We start from the raw sequence: 14,238 nt of genomic DNA on the forward strand, positions 1-14,238 counted from the left end.
CTCATATCAACATTTCATGCTTACTCAGAATTTTAACCCCTCAAATGCCAGTTTACTGTACTTACTGTACAATAACATTTACAGTAGAAAACACAAAATGTGACCCCCCCCCCCCCCCCCCCCCCCCTTCCGATGAATGGTACCTGGATCTTCCCCGGTGGGATTATCATAGCCTTGGATTTGTCACATTTTTGGTGGAGGAATTACTTTCTTGCATCTTTCATCTTTTGACAATTGCACATTTGTTCGGACTCTTGCGGCCCTCTACGTACAGCAGCTGGATATTGATATTCATACTAGTTTTTTATATTCACAATTTTTTCTTTTTTTATTGATTCTTATCCATTGGTAACCCTCATACCTCATATCAACATTTCATGCTTACCCAGAATTGTAACCTGTCAAATGCCAGTCTACTGTATTTAATGTACAGTCGAGTTACACTGTATAAGGAGGTGTGGCTCTTACCTGTCAGGTGTCATACCGACACCCAGCCGTACCTCCGTCACTGGAAGCTTTATGACGTCGACGGTGGGTCTGACTACGTGAGACTAACTTCTGGGGCACTACCCGGATGCTGGTCATGACCGAGTTTTGACATCCGGGTCAACACTCACACGTGTTGTCGGCCGAGATGAGGAAGGACACGCAGGGAACCACCCATGACGCTCATGACAGCCGGCCGGCCGAGAGCCTCTCTGCCCGGGCATTGGATTTGCTGTGCTCCAGTGCAGAGAACAAGCATATGGAAGGCCCCTATAAGAAGGCCCGATCGCCATGACTGTGAGGAGATATATTCACTTTTCAACGCTGATTTCAACCATGCCAGCCGCAAGTCTCTACGACGAACGGTTGCTGAGATACGATGTACCGTACAATCAAAAGAGGTAAATTTGAACGAGAAAAAAAGACCAAAGTGCCAATTTTCGACTCACAGCTAATTTTCACAAAAAACACAAAAAAGCTTAATTCCTGCATCAATTTCAGTCTAAATGCTTCAAATGAGTAGTTTGCACTGGAAAATCCAGGTTCCCTCCCTTATGTGACATGTTGCCATGGCGATCACTGTACTGTATTTCATGTCAAACTGCATGGAATTGATTGCTGTGCCAACACTGAGCAAATACGGGAGGGGGGGGGGGGGCAAACACAATAAAAACTACAAATTTAATGTCTTGACTCGGCTGAGATGTGTAAGATCAGAGAAATATTTTTTGGGGGGGAAAGTACCTGGGAGTCAGAATTTGTTTTTTGTTTTTGTGTAAAATTAACATTGAAACCAATGGGAAAACTATGCAATGGAATTTGGAAGCCTTGTAACTCCACCAAATTTTCAACCAACTCCAATTTCAAGGTATTTGGTCCAGGATGAGAGCAGAAAGAATTAAAATGCATGAAGTTTGTGAAAATGTCCTGGAGGTCTCAAAAAGGAGGTTATAGTGAAAGTCATCACCGGCTACTGTACCTAAGGATGACCGATGTTAGTAAGTCTCACTATGGGTGCCAGGATGGTTTTGTTCTAGTGGAGGGAGGGTGAATTTCCAAAATAAAATAAAAAAATACCTGGCCTTAATTTCAGACAATTCGTGCCAAAATTGTCCAAACGGCCGATACGTGAATGTAAGAAATATCCATCAGCTGGACCAGGGGGGTACAAGGTTTAGATAACTTTGCAGGCCAACAAAGTCACAGTTTGTGGTAAAACTGTTGCATTATAAGTTATAAATTGGAAAGACTACACACATAAGTACGTAAGTGGCGTGTCTCCCACCAGGCCATGTGGACTTCATGGCACTATTCTAATAGGATTAAACTAGAACAACCGCACCGCATATATATGCCTCCGCCATTAGTTCATACTTGAGTCCAAATCGCCATTTAAGGCAAATTCGAAGAAATTCCATCAAGACAGAGATATCGCGTTAACAAGCTTGAAAATGGCATTCAAGAGGTCACAGTGACCTTGACCTTTGATAACCAAAATGGAATCAGTTCATCCTTGCGTCCAAGTCGATGTTCGAGCCAAATCAGAAGAAATTCCATCAAGCCGTCCTTGAGATATCGCGTTAACAAACCGCGTTAACAAACCGCCATTCCCAGTTAACACATTCAGTGCCAGCGACGCCATATGGCGTCATTAGAAATTTACCGTACAGTGCCAGCGACGCCAAATGGCGTCAATAACTCGAATTTTTTTTTTTGACGGGGGGGTGTCGATCTATGCCTCTTACATCGCCTCTTACAATATTCAGAGGTATTGAATGTGTCTAACCTATTTTACAGAACCCTTAGGTGGCGACAGCGCTCTCCAGATGAGAGAACGTGGAGTGAAACACACAGAAGAAGTCATTGGGGGGAAGGAAATCGCATCGCATCCGTCCGTATGCAGCGGCTTCATTGAAGCAACGTTTAGCTGTGCCCCTGCAGCAGCCAATCTGCTATCACAATTGAGCACCTCGGTGTCCGCTGCAACAGCCTCCGTGTCCGCTGCAACACATGATCAGCCGTGGATTTGTTATTATTCTCAACTCGAAGCATGGGAGCTGGTACACGCGGCTGTAAAAAAGCAGTATCTAGCGGACTTTTTCAGTGCTGAGCACAGGCAGACAAAACAGCAGAGCAGAGAGACACTCCTCCCACAACGGGGGGGGGGGAGGAGGAGGGGGGGAGGTGGGCACGCAGAGCCAAGTACACAACACAGACCCAGACAGCAGGACAGGGTTGGCAAACGCAAGCCAGAATATCCGATGCCCACCAGCAGCAAAAGATCAGCAAGAAGCTGCAACCAGCAGCGCATGCAGGCGCCAGCGCTGCTGGTTTCAGCTAAAAATATTATTCTTCCAAACAAAATTCCCTTGCCTTCACTGTTTTATTGAAGGAAATTATTTTTGAGGTGTGACTACATCAGAAAATTAGCTTCAGAGTCAGTGATGTGCTTGAAATGTTTAATTTCACAAAAGGCTCATTATCTCAGCTCGTAGAAAAAAAGCTCTGTTTTTCGTTCAATCAAGCTATCTTCTCCGGCTCATAACTAAAGAACGGAAAATGGGATCAATAAACTTTTTTTTGCAGGTGATAGAAGAGAGTCTCATCGTTATTTGTGCGTGTTCAGTGTTTACATAGTAATTATTAAAGAAATTATATGACTGTTTTAAAATGCATTGCGGCCTATGTGGCACAGCAAGCAACCTTTTGCCCAAGGGCCGTGGCACTGAAAGTGTTAACAAACTGTTCGTGAGGTCACAGTGACCTTGAACTTTGACCACCAAAGTGTAATCAGTTCATCCTTGAGGCCAAGTTCATGTTTGAGGCAAATGTTATGAAATTCCAATAAAGGCATTTCTGAGATATGGGGCTCTATTCTTCCCCTGGCCTTAGGCACTAAACTGGCCTTAAACGCAAAAAAACATGCTTTACGCCTGCCTACCGCTGACTCGGGAAGATAGCGTCATGTTTTTACGCCCCGAAATGCGCTTTACGCTGAAGAGTGCCAGACTAGGCCAGAAACGTTTCGGCCTTAACCTGTTAACCCCTAAGTCCATTTTTCAGCTCACCTGCCGAAAATGACATGCCTGAACTGAATTGAGTATATCTCCACAACTACAGGGTATTATCTCAAAATTATTTTTTTCAAAAGCTAGCCAACACCTGTGAGATTGCTGTAAAAGTGTCAGAATTAATTACAAATGTACTGTATCAGAGTAAAATCAGTTAGAACATGGCAAAAAAATTAAAAATTCAAGCTCCGCCCAAAAAAAACAACACTATTTTGGATGAAAAGCACCTGAAAATCATGGGTTGGTAGCCAAATTATTCTATGGAGCAGTAGACTAATATCTTATGAGTGCTTGTATCAAAGGAAATCCTTAGAAAGTGAACCAGAGCAATTTGACAGATGATTTACTACATGTAGGCCCAGGCGGACATGATCTGGGCACAATTTGGGTATCATGGGTGCCATTTGACTTTTCTATGGTAGAACACTGAAATACCTTTTTTTTCTCCTATTTACATATCACTATAGGTACTCAGTTAATATGCGTTATGGTTTGGATCACCCTCAAGCGTTATATCTGTATTTTTACTCTGTGAAATGCATCAAAAGGGCTTCTTCAATTTGCCTGCAAAGCCTGGGGCGATACGCAGAGGGATATCTCGGGACCCCATTGGCCGATTTCGATGATTGACACCTCTATGGAAGCGTCAGAGCCAATAGAATCGACGTAAACTGAAAGAATTTACGTCAGACAGTTTTCCAGGAAATGCTGTCGACTGAACCCAAAGCTCGTCTATTCTGTGAAGATGACCACTCCATGTAAAATCCTCCATATGGCTTTGTAAACACGATGACTGTAAAAAAACAACACTTTAAGATGATGAAGAGGCATTAGGAGTAGCAATTAGTAGCGTTTTTATGAAGTCAAACACAACTTTTGATTTGAAAACAGCAAAGGTAAGACATAACTTAGTTTTATCTGTAAAACGTTAAAACTTTTTTGCTGTTCTTTGACAGCCTACTGAGTGAGTTTTCATCTCTCAGAGACGAGCTATACCTCTTTGGAAAGAGCAGAGCCTTAGCTATCCAAAGCCGTCTCGTTTGGAGAGAAAAGATTCACTCGCAAAAACAAATCACCACATAAACGCAGGCATGCACGGTTTTCTTGTTTTTGCTACATGGTGATATTGTTGCTTGGGGTTGGAATTATTTTTCGTTTGAATACAAATGCTTGTCAGAGTCTTGTAGCCACGTTTCTTCCTGACATTTTGGTGTACTGTATGTCTCGCTGCCTGCTTCCTAGGCTGCTGTAGAGAGTCATTTGTGAGAGATGACAAGGGCTCAGCCCGCCGGCGGGCCCGCTAGGGGATACCAGCCTAAAGCGATCTTCCAACTGGCGTTAATTTTGCGGTTAATGCTTTTGAAAACCAGGCCTTATTCAGTGAGCCGGGTCCCCTACCAAACGCCATACAAGACATACATTTGCATCTCTCCCAGCATGCATTGAGGCTTAATACATTTTGACAAGAAAAAGCAACCAAATCAGCCTAAGCTAAGTGGTAGATAGAAATAATATTTATGTTAACACAACATGCAATACTAGAACATTTCAAATTTGAACAAACTAAAACATAAAAATCAAAACACAACCCTATGTGAAACATACATGTAATCCAGGTCGTATATATATCCGTCGCAAATACGTGTTATAGTCGAGTGACAACTGTAACACGGTTGTACTGTGATGTCCGCTCCAACAAGACTTAGCTTACTTGACACGTACTTTTTCAATAAATACACATTTATGCCATGACTTTACATAATGTAGGCTATATTTATGTCGCATCATTTAGCCTGTGCTGTGATGTGCAGGAGCAGCAGGTAGCCTACAAGTTATAAAACTACCTGCCCTGAATGAGCTGAGTGGGGGGGGCTTGTTCACTATTGTGAAAGTTATGTGTTTACAACAAATAAAGATCATGGAAGTGGATGGTATCAGGAATGTCACTGATAGTTAACGTTCTATATTGTACAGGGAGACCATCAGCCCTGCTGAACAGATCTGTATTTGCCTGTAGGTTGAATCGTTTTATTCAGGCTATGATCTGTGATGCGCTGAGATATCCAAATTGGCATGAAGAGATGACAGCATGCAGCCGCAACCGGGGTTACCGGACTGGAGTATCTTGGGACCTTGTATGGGAAGAATGTGATTGGTTTACTGGAGACCACCAATCCAACACTTGTGAATAATTCTATGCTTAAAAAGGCGTCGTTAAATGGTTAGCGCCGCGGATTCTGCTATTTAGCGGCAAGGAAAAATTAGGGAATGCGCCTGACCAGTAATAGCGACGGGCAAAGCCATGAATGCAAATTTAAGGCCAGGGGAAATATAGAGCCCATGGAGTTAACAAGCTTGAAAATGGCGTTGGCGAGGTCACAGGGACCTTGACCTTTGATCACCAAAATGTAATCCGTTCATCCTTGCACCCAAGTCGACGTTTGAGGCAAATTTGATGAAACTCCGTCAAGGCATTCCTGAGATATTGCGTTAAAAAGCTTGAAAATGGTGTTCGTCAAGTGACCTTGATGTTTGACCACCAAAATATATCGAGATATCGGGCCCCATCTCCCCAAAAGCGGTAATTTAGCGTTTGCGCTCGTTTTACGCCGTGCGCAATGCAAATTGGGGGCGGGCACAAGCGCATGCCTGTTATAATTTGACTGGGCATAGGCATGCCACATGCCAGAGCAGGCGTTTCAGCGCTAAAATGTGGGGATAGATGGCATTATCCTATCGTCAGCAGCGTGCAATTACTTTGCGCTAAGAGCTTTGAAAAGGACCTCTTATGCGCCAAATACCTCGCTGCGCTGAAGCGCACTATAATCTCCGTGCTGCGCAGCGCAGTGCAAAGTAAAATCCCTTTTGGATATGTCATTACGGACAGCCTTGTCATGCCAGGACATCAAAATCTGCTGCTAAAATTGGGTATTAGCAGATAATTCAGTGAGGCAATCAACTATAACTCACTGAGAAACTTTTATCACATCGCAAAGAGGGAAATTAATTGAGAACACTTGTTGGACAATGGACATAGGCTATTTATCTTCATAACCCGGAGGGTCGTTGGCACCACAGACAATCTGTCAATAAGCTCTCTCCATCTCTCTCTGTCCTCGCACGAGTGAGTACACTATAGAGCAGGGGCACTCAATTAAAATTCATAGAGGTCCAGTTAGAGAAAATGTCCTCAAGCAAAGGTCCGGAACATTGTAACGTACAGTAGCTTGCGTTATGATTCAGTGCCATTGAACTTAGGCTACTTCAATGATTGCAGTAGCCTAATGGTACAATGTCTGTATGTAGTCAACGACTGACTGTTAAATCAAAATAAACATCAACAATGTTTATTTAGTTTGCATATTTAACTAGATTAATTATAAATAACTAGCCTACAATAATAATAAATACATGTTATTTTCTCATTTCAAGTAAAATAATGGCTGCATTTAAAAATAACATACAACAGAGTGCTTTGGGAAAATGTGCATCTTAAAAGTGTTTTAATTTGAGAAAGAAAATCTTCTTTTCTTCCTTTTACTCCACCTTTTCTCTTGAGAGAAGTGAGCTCCCTATCTATCTATCTATCTGTCTCAGTGCCTGTCTCTATCTATCTATCTATCTATCTATCTATCTATCTATCTATCTATCTATCTATCTATCTATCTGTCTCAGTGCGTCTCTATCTATCTGCCTGCCTGCCTGTCTGTCTGTCTGTCTGCCTGTCTGTCTGTCTGCCTGCCTGTTGCCGAACTGATCTATCGATCGTTCGCAATGCAAACGTCACATGCCGTTGGGCAGTGAATGTGTGAGTGTGCCCTCAGTCTGGATTTGAGTGTGTTTGCTCCTGTGGCGCTTTCACAGACAGGTTAGGATCGCATCGCACTGACATACTGCCTGGTTTTGAACTGCCCGTGAGAACAATGAATGAACATCAAGAGTCTGCCTGCTCCGGATTAAAACGAAATCTTTGTTTTTGCGGTCTACTCGTTTCTTTTGAGCACACCATGTTAAATGACTCTCGCATATCTCCGTGTCTGACAATCTCTCGCCTGCAGCACTGGAACCGACTGTCGACTGGAACAGGCAGAATCAAATCGGATATTTGATTGGCTCAGTAGCATCACGTGTGATGATTTACAGCGCATGCATTGGTCTGTGAGCTTCCTGGCAGATTAAACCAGTAGCCTACCGTAAAGGGTAGAAAAGCATGTGCCGGCTCGGTGAAATGTAACAATTCTCAATGATTTGTAGGTTATAGGGCTCGGTCCGGATAGGACGGCCTCTGGGTCCGGATGCGGACCGGAGTCCGGACTTTGGGGATCGCTGCTATAGAGACACTGCATGAAATAGGTCCCGCCCATCACGGGGGAAAAGCTCCGTTCATTTCCACACACCAGCGTCATTTTCCTTGAATTAAACATAGCTAAAAGCTGTTGTGTGGTGGGCTGCGCAGACAACAAATGTAAAAAATCGCCAGTTAAAGTTTTTTTGTACTCCTGAGCGAAACAAGGAAGCCATTGAGAATTGGTGAGAAGAAAAATGTTGATCTAGCTGTCAAGGAAGTAAGTTGGAGTGTTCATCTTCTGTATATACGATCTTTTTGTGCAACACACAACCATGCACGTGACATAGGAGAACGCCAGGATTGGAGCGGGGCTTTCTGTTTTCCCCCATCTTGGGCGTGGTTTCTGAATGATGACGCGTTATGCAGTGTCTCTATACGCATGGAGAGAATTACAGCATATTGCATGCCTCGCGCAAACAGCCATTGCGAGACGGGAATCTGATTAGTTTTGATTGACGTAATGCCCAGCATTGCCTGGCCACACCTGTGAATAATTCTGGTAGTTAAGACCGCCCAAATCCCGTTTGCGCAGGCATTTTGGGGGGCAGATGATTTTGGCAACGCTCTAATTTGCGCCTGCGACGTGAACGTTTCCGCATCCCCGCCGAGAATTGCATCCCCAACATATTTCGGGGCTGTTTTAACTTAGAAATCAGGGAGGTCACGTCTACCAGACAATTATATCACTTTTAAACAGTTACATTTCTGTATAAATCATTACAATATGCTCCCGTGAGGTGGGGATGCTGCCGGCGCTGGGGTGTAAAACTCGGCATAACACCTGGACAGCGGACTGCAATCTTCCCTGCTTCAAGGCACGCGCAAACAGGTGCGCAAGCGCTAATAGGGGATATCGCCTGTACGAAGATAGGGCCCATCGCATTAACAAGCTTGAAAATGGTGTTCGAGAGGTCACAGTGACCTTGGCCTTTGACCTTTGACCACCAAAATCTAATCAGTTCATGCTTGAGTCCAAGGTGATGTTTGAGGCAAATTTTATTAAATTACGTCAAGGCGTTCCTCAGATGTCGCGTTAACGAACATCAGACGGACGGACAACCCGGATCCATAATGCCTCCGGCCTGGCTATCACCGGCGGAGGCATAAAAATATAGATAGATAGACAGTAGGGGTGTAAAGGTACACGTAATCATACCGAAATTTTTCGGTACAGGATGTCCAGTCCGGTACAGCTGTGTTTTTTTTTTTGTGATTATCGATTCTGGAATAAAAGATCGATTCAAAAAATCATGACATTAAAAATCGCGATACTTAGGTGAATCGATTTTTTCCAATTATTTGTTTACAATTATTGTTTACTATTATTTTGATGCTGCACTTTATTTTGTATTCAGTCAAGCTGGAAAAGTTCATTTCCTAGAAAAAAGAAAAGACTAAGAATCTGTGCAGGCCTATAAGCTTGAACTGTTAATGTTAATGCTGCTCTGTTAATGCACTAATGCTGCACTTGAGTCAATGTGGTTGTTCCCACTAGAGTTCACTAGTGGTCCAATTGAGGTCACTACTGTTATTAAAACAGAAAAATAAATCTGAGAAGGCCTACCTACTGCGATTATTACTGCTGCTCCACTGTAAAAGCCTGCAAACTTGTTAACAAGAGTTCAAAATAAACGGTAACAAGCAATTATATGTTTTGCTTTTTTCCTTCCTTTACTGTACCGAAAATGTACCAAACCGTGGGGTCAAAACCGAGGTACGTACCGAACCGTGATTTTTGTGTACCGTTACACCCCTAGTAGTAGGTGTTACCCGGTGGTGAGACATACACCGATTACATAACGTGCCCACCGGTAACACCTTTTGTTTTTATGGAGGAAGAATTGAAAGGCAGTTTCAGCGTGCGCCGGTGTAAATTACAAGCGCTCCCTCTCGGCTCCAGTGTGGCTCAACTGTTCTGGTTAAACCAGCAACTAACGTTAGTTAACGCTGCATCTTATGAACACAAATGATGCCCTCCTCATACACATGTAGGTAAGACCCTTAGCTAAGCCTGCATGCGTGTGCATACTGTTGTCACTGCGGGCCATCTCTGGAAATGTGCCTTTTTTTCCACAGCGGAAACCGAACCGTGATTTTTGTGTACCGTTACACCCCTAATAGACAGACAGACAGGCAGAAACAGACAGACAGATAGACATACAGACAGGCAGAGACAGACAGATAGACACAGACAAGATAGACAGACAGACAGACAGAGACAGACAGACAGACACACAGACAGGCAGAGACAGACAGATAGATAGACATACAGACAGGCAGATAGACAGACAGACAGACAGAGACAGACAGACAGACAGACAGACAGGCAGAAACAGACAGACAGATAGACATACAGACAGGCAGAGACAGACAGATAGACACAGACAGGCAGATAGACAGACAGACAGACAGAGACAGACAGACAGGCAGAGAGAGAGAGAGAGAGAGAGAGAGGGCTTAAAATGTGGCACATCTTTTTGGAAATTCCCGCATATTTTCAATTTATAAAGGGGGAGTAATCCCGCAATGGTTTACGCCAGGGGTTTCAAACTCACGGCCCGCCACGCCACTTGATATCAAGTTATAGTGAAATCAGGCCCGCACCTCCGCTCGTTGTAAAACACAGAGCGCGCTCCCGAGGCAAATGCCTTGTTGATCCATCAATAAGTTAGTTGCTCGTTTGTAATGAATAAGGATTTGTTTATTTCATCATCAGAACTCTGTACAGAGCGTCACAATATCAAAGTCATTGTGCCAAGAACATAAACATTACATGTCAAATATAGTCAGCCCAGCCCCCTCCCTCCGATGACTGGTGACTGGTACAATTCCATGGGATGTTTCCCATGAAGACAAAATAAGACCCTGATCTTTACAACAAACCAAAACAAAACCTTCTATACGCCAGAAAGACAAAACACTACATTATCCCCTCCTCTCCAGGTGGGGCACCTTTTCAACATAACAAACTGCTTCCTAGCAGAAGAGACATCTCAGATTGAGTGCCTAAGATGTGAGCTATGCATGTCAGCTAGATCATAATTAAACAAAGTCTACAATGATCAACAATCAATCAATAAGCAGTCAATCAATCATTTTACTCTGACAGCGTGTGGACACTCTTCACACCAGGGTTGCCAGATAAATTTCCATATATGTGCAGTTCCTTGGGCGGTTTTGTGTGCATTTTGGTGGGTTTTGAACTCTTTGTGCTGGAAACCGTCAGCAGTATCTGGCAACACAGCTTCACATTCCAGGCCAGCGGCCTGGTGATTTGGTTCACCCGAGTGAAAAACAAAGTGGAAAGAAAAACATTTGCACTCTAAAATGTTGTCTTTTGTTGAGAAGTGAACATGTCGCTGTCAAAAGGCAAAAGAAAGGTTGATGACGAGCACAGACAGTTTCAGGAGAAGTGGGGGAGTGATTATTTTTTTGTCGAGTTCAAAGGGAATGCTGCCTGCCTCATTTGCAAAGAGAAAATGGCCGTAGTAAAAGAATATAACCTGAAGCGAATAAGAATAAGAATAAGCAGGGATGCAAACGAGTCACCTTTAGGTAACAGTGAGTCACCTTTTTCATCCCAAAATAGGGCACTTAAGTGAATGATTTTGTGTCTGCCCTGGTATCTGTCACCTTTTTAACTATCCATGACTTTGCATCCCTGAATAAGACTAATAATTACTATGTCTTTTGTCATTGTGTTTTATCTGGAGACTAAGCAGCAGCCATAGGCTACGTTCAAACAGGGCACCCAAGCCTTGCCTATGCCTTGCCTTTACCCACGCTTTTAAATAGGCGTCCTTTCTAGTCAACGAGGCTGTGTACACAGGGCGCCTCAGTGTGAACCTTGCGTGTACCCACGCCTTGCCTGACCTGCGCCGATTTTATCGTTTAGGCGTGAGTTCTATTTTCAAGCCGACTAGGCGCGTGAAGGCAGACTTCTTCTGTCAAGCCATGAAGGAAAAACGCGACAATATCCGTGGGAAATGGCAAAGTCAACTGAATTTCAAAATAAAATGGTGTTACTACAACAATGTTGAGCAGAGAGAGAGAGAGAGAGAGAGAGTGATTGAGGGGTGGCTATCACATGGGGCTTTCTCCCCGTCGGTAAACAAATCTTCAGGAGAGAGAATAGCGACCAAAGAAGCAAGATGGACAATGAAAAGTTAATCCACTTAGTACAACAGCATCCAGTTCTCTATGACAGCAGTCACCCATACATATCCAGCATCAATAGCACATTAAATATATCTGATTTATTTTACCTACCCATGATAATTCGGGACCACACGTGACCAAAAAAACACTCGGGAGAGAGGAGAGGTGCTTGTGACTCGGCTCAGGTGAACGTGGAATAGGCGTGCAGTGTGATCGCAAAAGCGTGTGATAGGTTCACGCGCAGCTCAAGGTCTGTAGGCGTGGGTTGAGGCAAGGCAAGGCGTAGGTGCCCTGTGTGAACGTAGCGATAGGCTTCCGGTTGTATTAAAGCCTTTATTTTTTGTATTGAGTGATACACTTTACCAAAACACTCATATTATAATACCCCAGGTGTGCATAAACTACAGGTTAAGTAAAAACAAAAATGTGAAATTATTATTATAGGTATCATATCTGTTATCGGATAGGAGAAGCAGATATTTACCAGTTATCGTATCGGCTGAAGAAAAAAAAACCCAAAGTCTATAAATCTCCCCCCAGTTTGCAAAGTGAATTTTAAGCCCTGAGGCGGGGGGGGGGGGGGGGGGGGGGTACTTCCCCGGAGAGATATTCTGCCATTACAGCAATGACATTAACACAACATAACTTATACCAAAAACACACAAGAGGTAGGTTTGGTGAGAACTTTGAAACAACAACATTATATTGACACAATTACTACAGCGTTCTTGCATTTTTCCATAACTGTCCACTGTAGAGCCTATTGCATGATACTATTACTATGACTGTTCACTGTAATACAAAACGTGCAATGTGAGTTTCATAGTGTCTTTATATATCGTCTCTTGCCGTTCACCACCATTCATAATGTTTTTGCAGCCGGTTCGTAGCTGAAGCAGGATGGGATTTTTGTATGGGGATTTTGGTTAGGCTCGGGCACTGCGCGACCTCACGTGCCCTGCAGTTCACCTGCTGCACTTCCTTGCCTGCCTGCTCTATTGGCACATTGCCCAACTTCACATCACTGATGACATCACAATTGCTCGAGTGACCATCACTGATCACATCTTGGAGTGCTCGAGTGACGTCACTCAGTGCACAATTGCTCAACTTCAGCCTCGCCCGCAGCTGGTGTAATTATAAAATGTCTAAAATGCTTTGTTGATTCTTCAATAATGAGTTGCTCGTTTTAAAATGAATATAAGGAGGATTTTATTCCATTTTATTCCCCTTCCACTGTGCGCACAGAGGGTCTCACTCCCGAGTGAACCAGTCAGTCATGAGTGAACCACGAGCAAAGGCATCTCCTCATGATATAGTCAAACATCAGCCCCCCACCTAGAAGCCATCAGTAAGTTTCCACTGCTCACAGAAGTTCCATTTAGCCCAGGACATTTCCATTAGCTACACAAGCTCAACCTTGATCTTTCATAAGAGACAATACAACCTTGGTCTGGTCACAAGACAAAATACATGTTATCTATCCCTTAAAATGAGACAGCCATAGATCATTATTGTACAGATACAATAAGCAATCAATCAATCATTTTGCTCTCAGACTCGGCTGCTGCGTGGCCTCGCCTGCTCTATTGGCATGTGCCGGGCACAATTGCACAACTTCGCGTCACTGATTACATCACTCACTGATGACATACAATTGCTCTTATGACATCACTGATGATGCCACAATGCCTATGACATCTTCAGTGATGTCACAATGCCTATGACATCATCCAGTGGGACAAAGGTTTAGCCCACTTTCTCCCTTTTATATGATAGGCATCTCGCGAGCTACACGCTCACTTCCTAGGCTCGCCCGCTGGACGGGCTCACCCGCCCTGCAGCTCGCATACGCAGCTCGGCTGTTGCGTGGCCTCCCCTGCCCTAAGGCGGATGCGCAATGTCTCCCTCTTTCTCTTCATCAGTCTCTCCCCCTCTCCTCTCCCTCTCTCAGTCTCTCTCCCCCTCTCGCTCTCGTGTGTGTGTATGTGTGTCACTGATGACATCATCAGTGATGTCACAATGATGTCACAATGCCTATGTATGAAATCACTGATGGCATCATCACTGATGACATCATTGATGACATCTTCAGTGACATCATCACTGAACTATAGCCTTGTGTGTGTGTGTGTGTGTGTGTGTGTGTGTGTGTGTGTGTGTGTGTGTGTGTGT

General features: G+C 43.8%; 1 protein-coding gene across 1 annotated transcript in view; it reads right to left on the minus strand.

Annotated features, from left to right (window-relative positions):
- Window positions 1–14,238, minus strand: part of LOC310798375 (uncharacterized protein) — a gene marked incomplete at its 3' end in the record, with an annotated part of 43,306 nt that overhangs the window by 18,013 nt on the left and 11,055 nt on the right. The gene's annotated exons all lie outside the window — the stretch shown is intronic.

The sequence above is a fragment of the Poromitra crassiceps genome, assembly GCF_964638095.1.
Source record: "Poromitra crassiceps genome assembly, chromosome: 2".
Lineage (NCBI taxonomy): Eukaryota > Metazoa > Chordata > Actinopteri > Beryciformes > Melamphaidae > Poromitra > Poromitra crassiceps.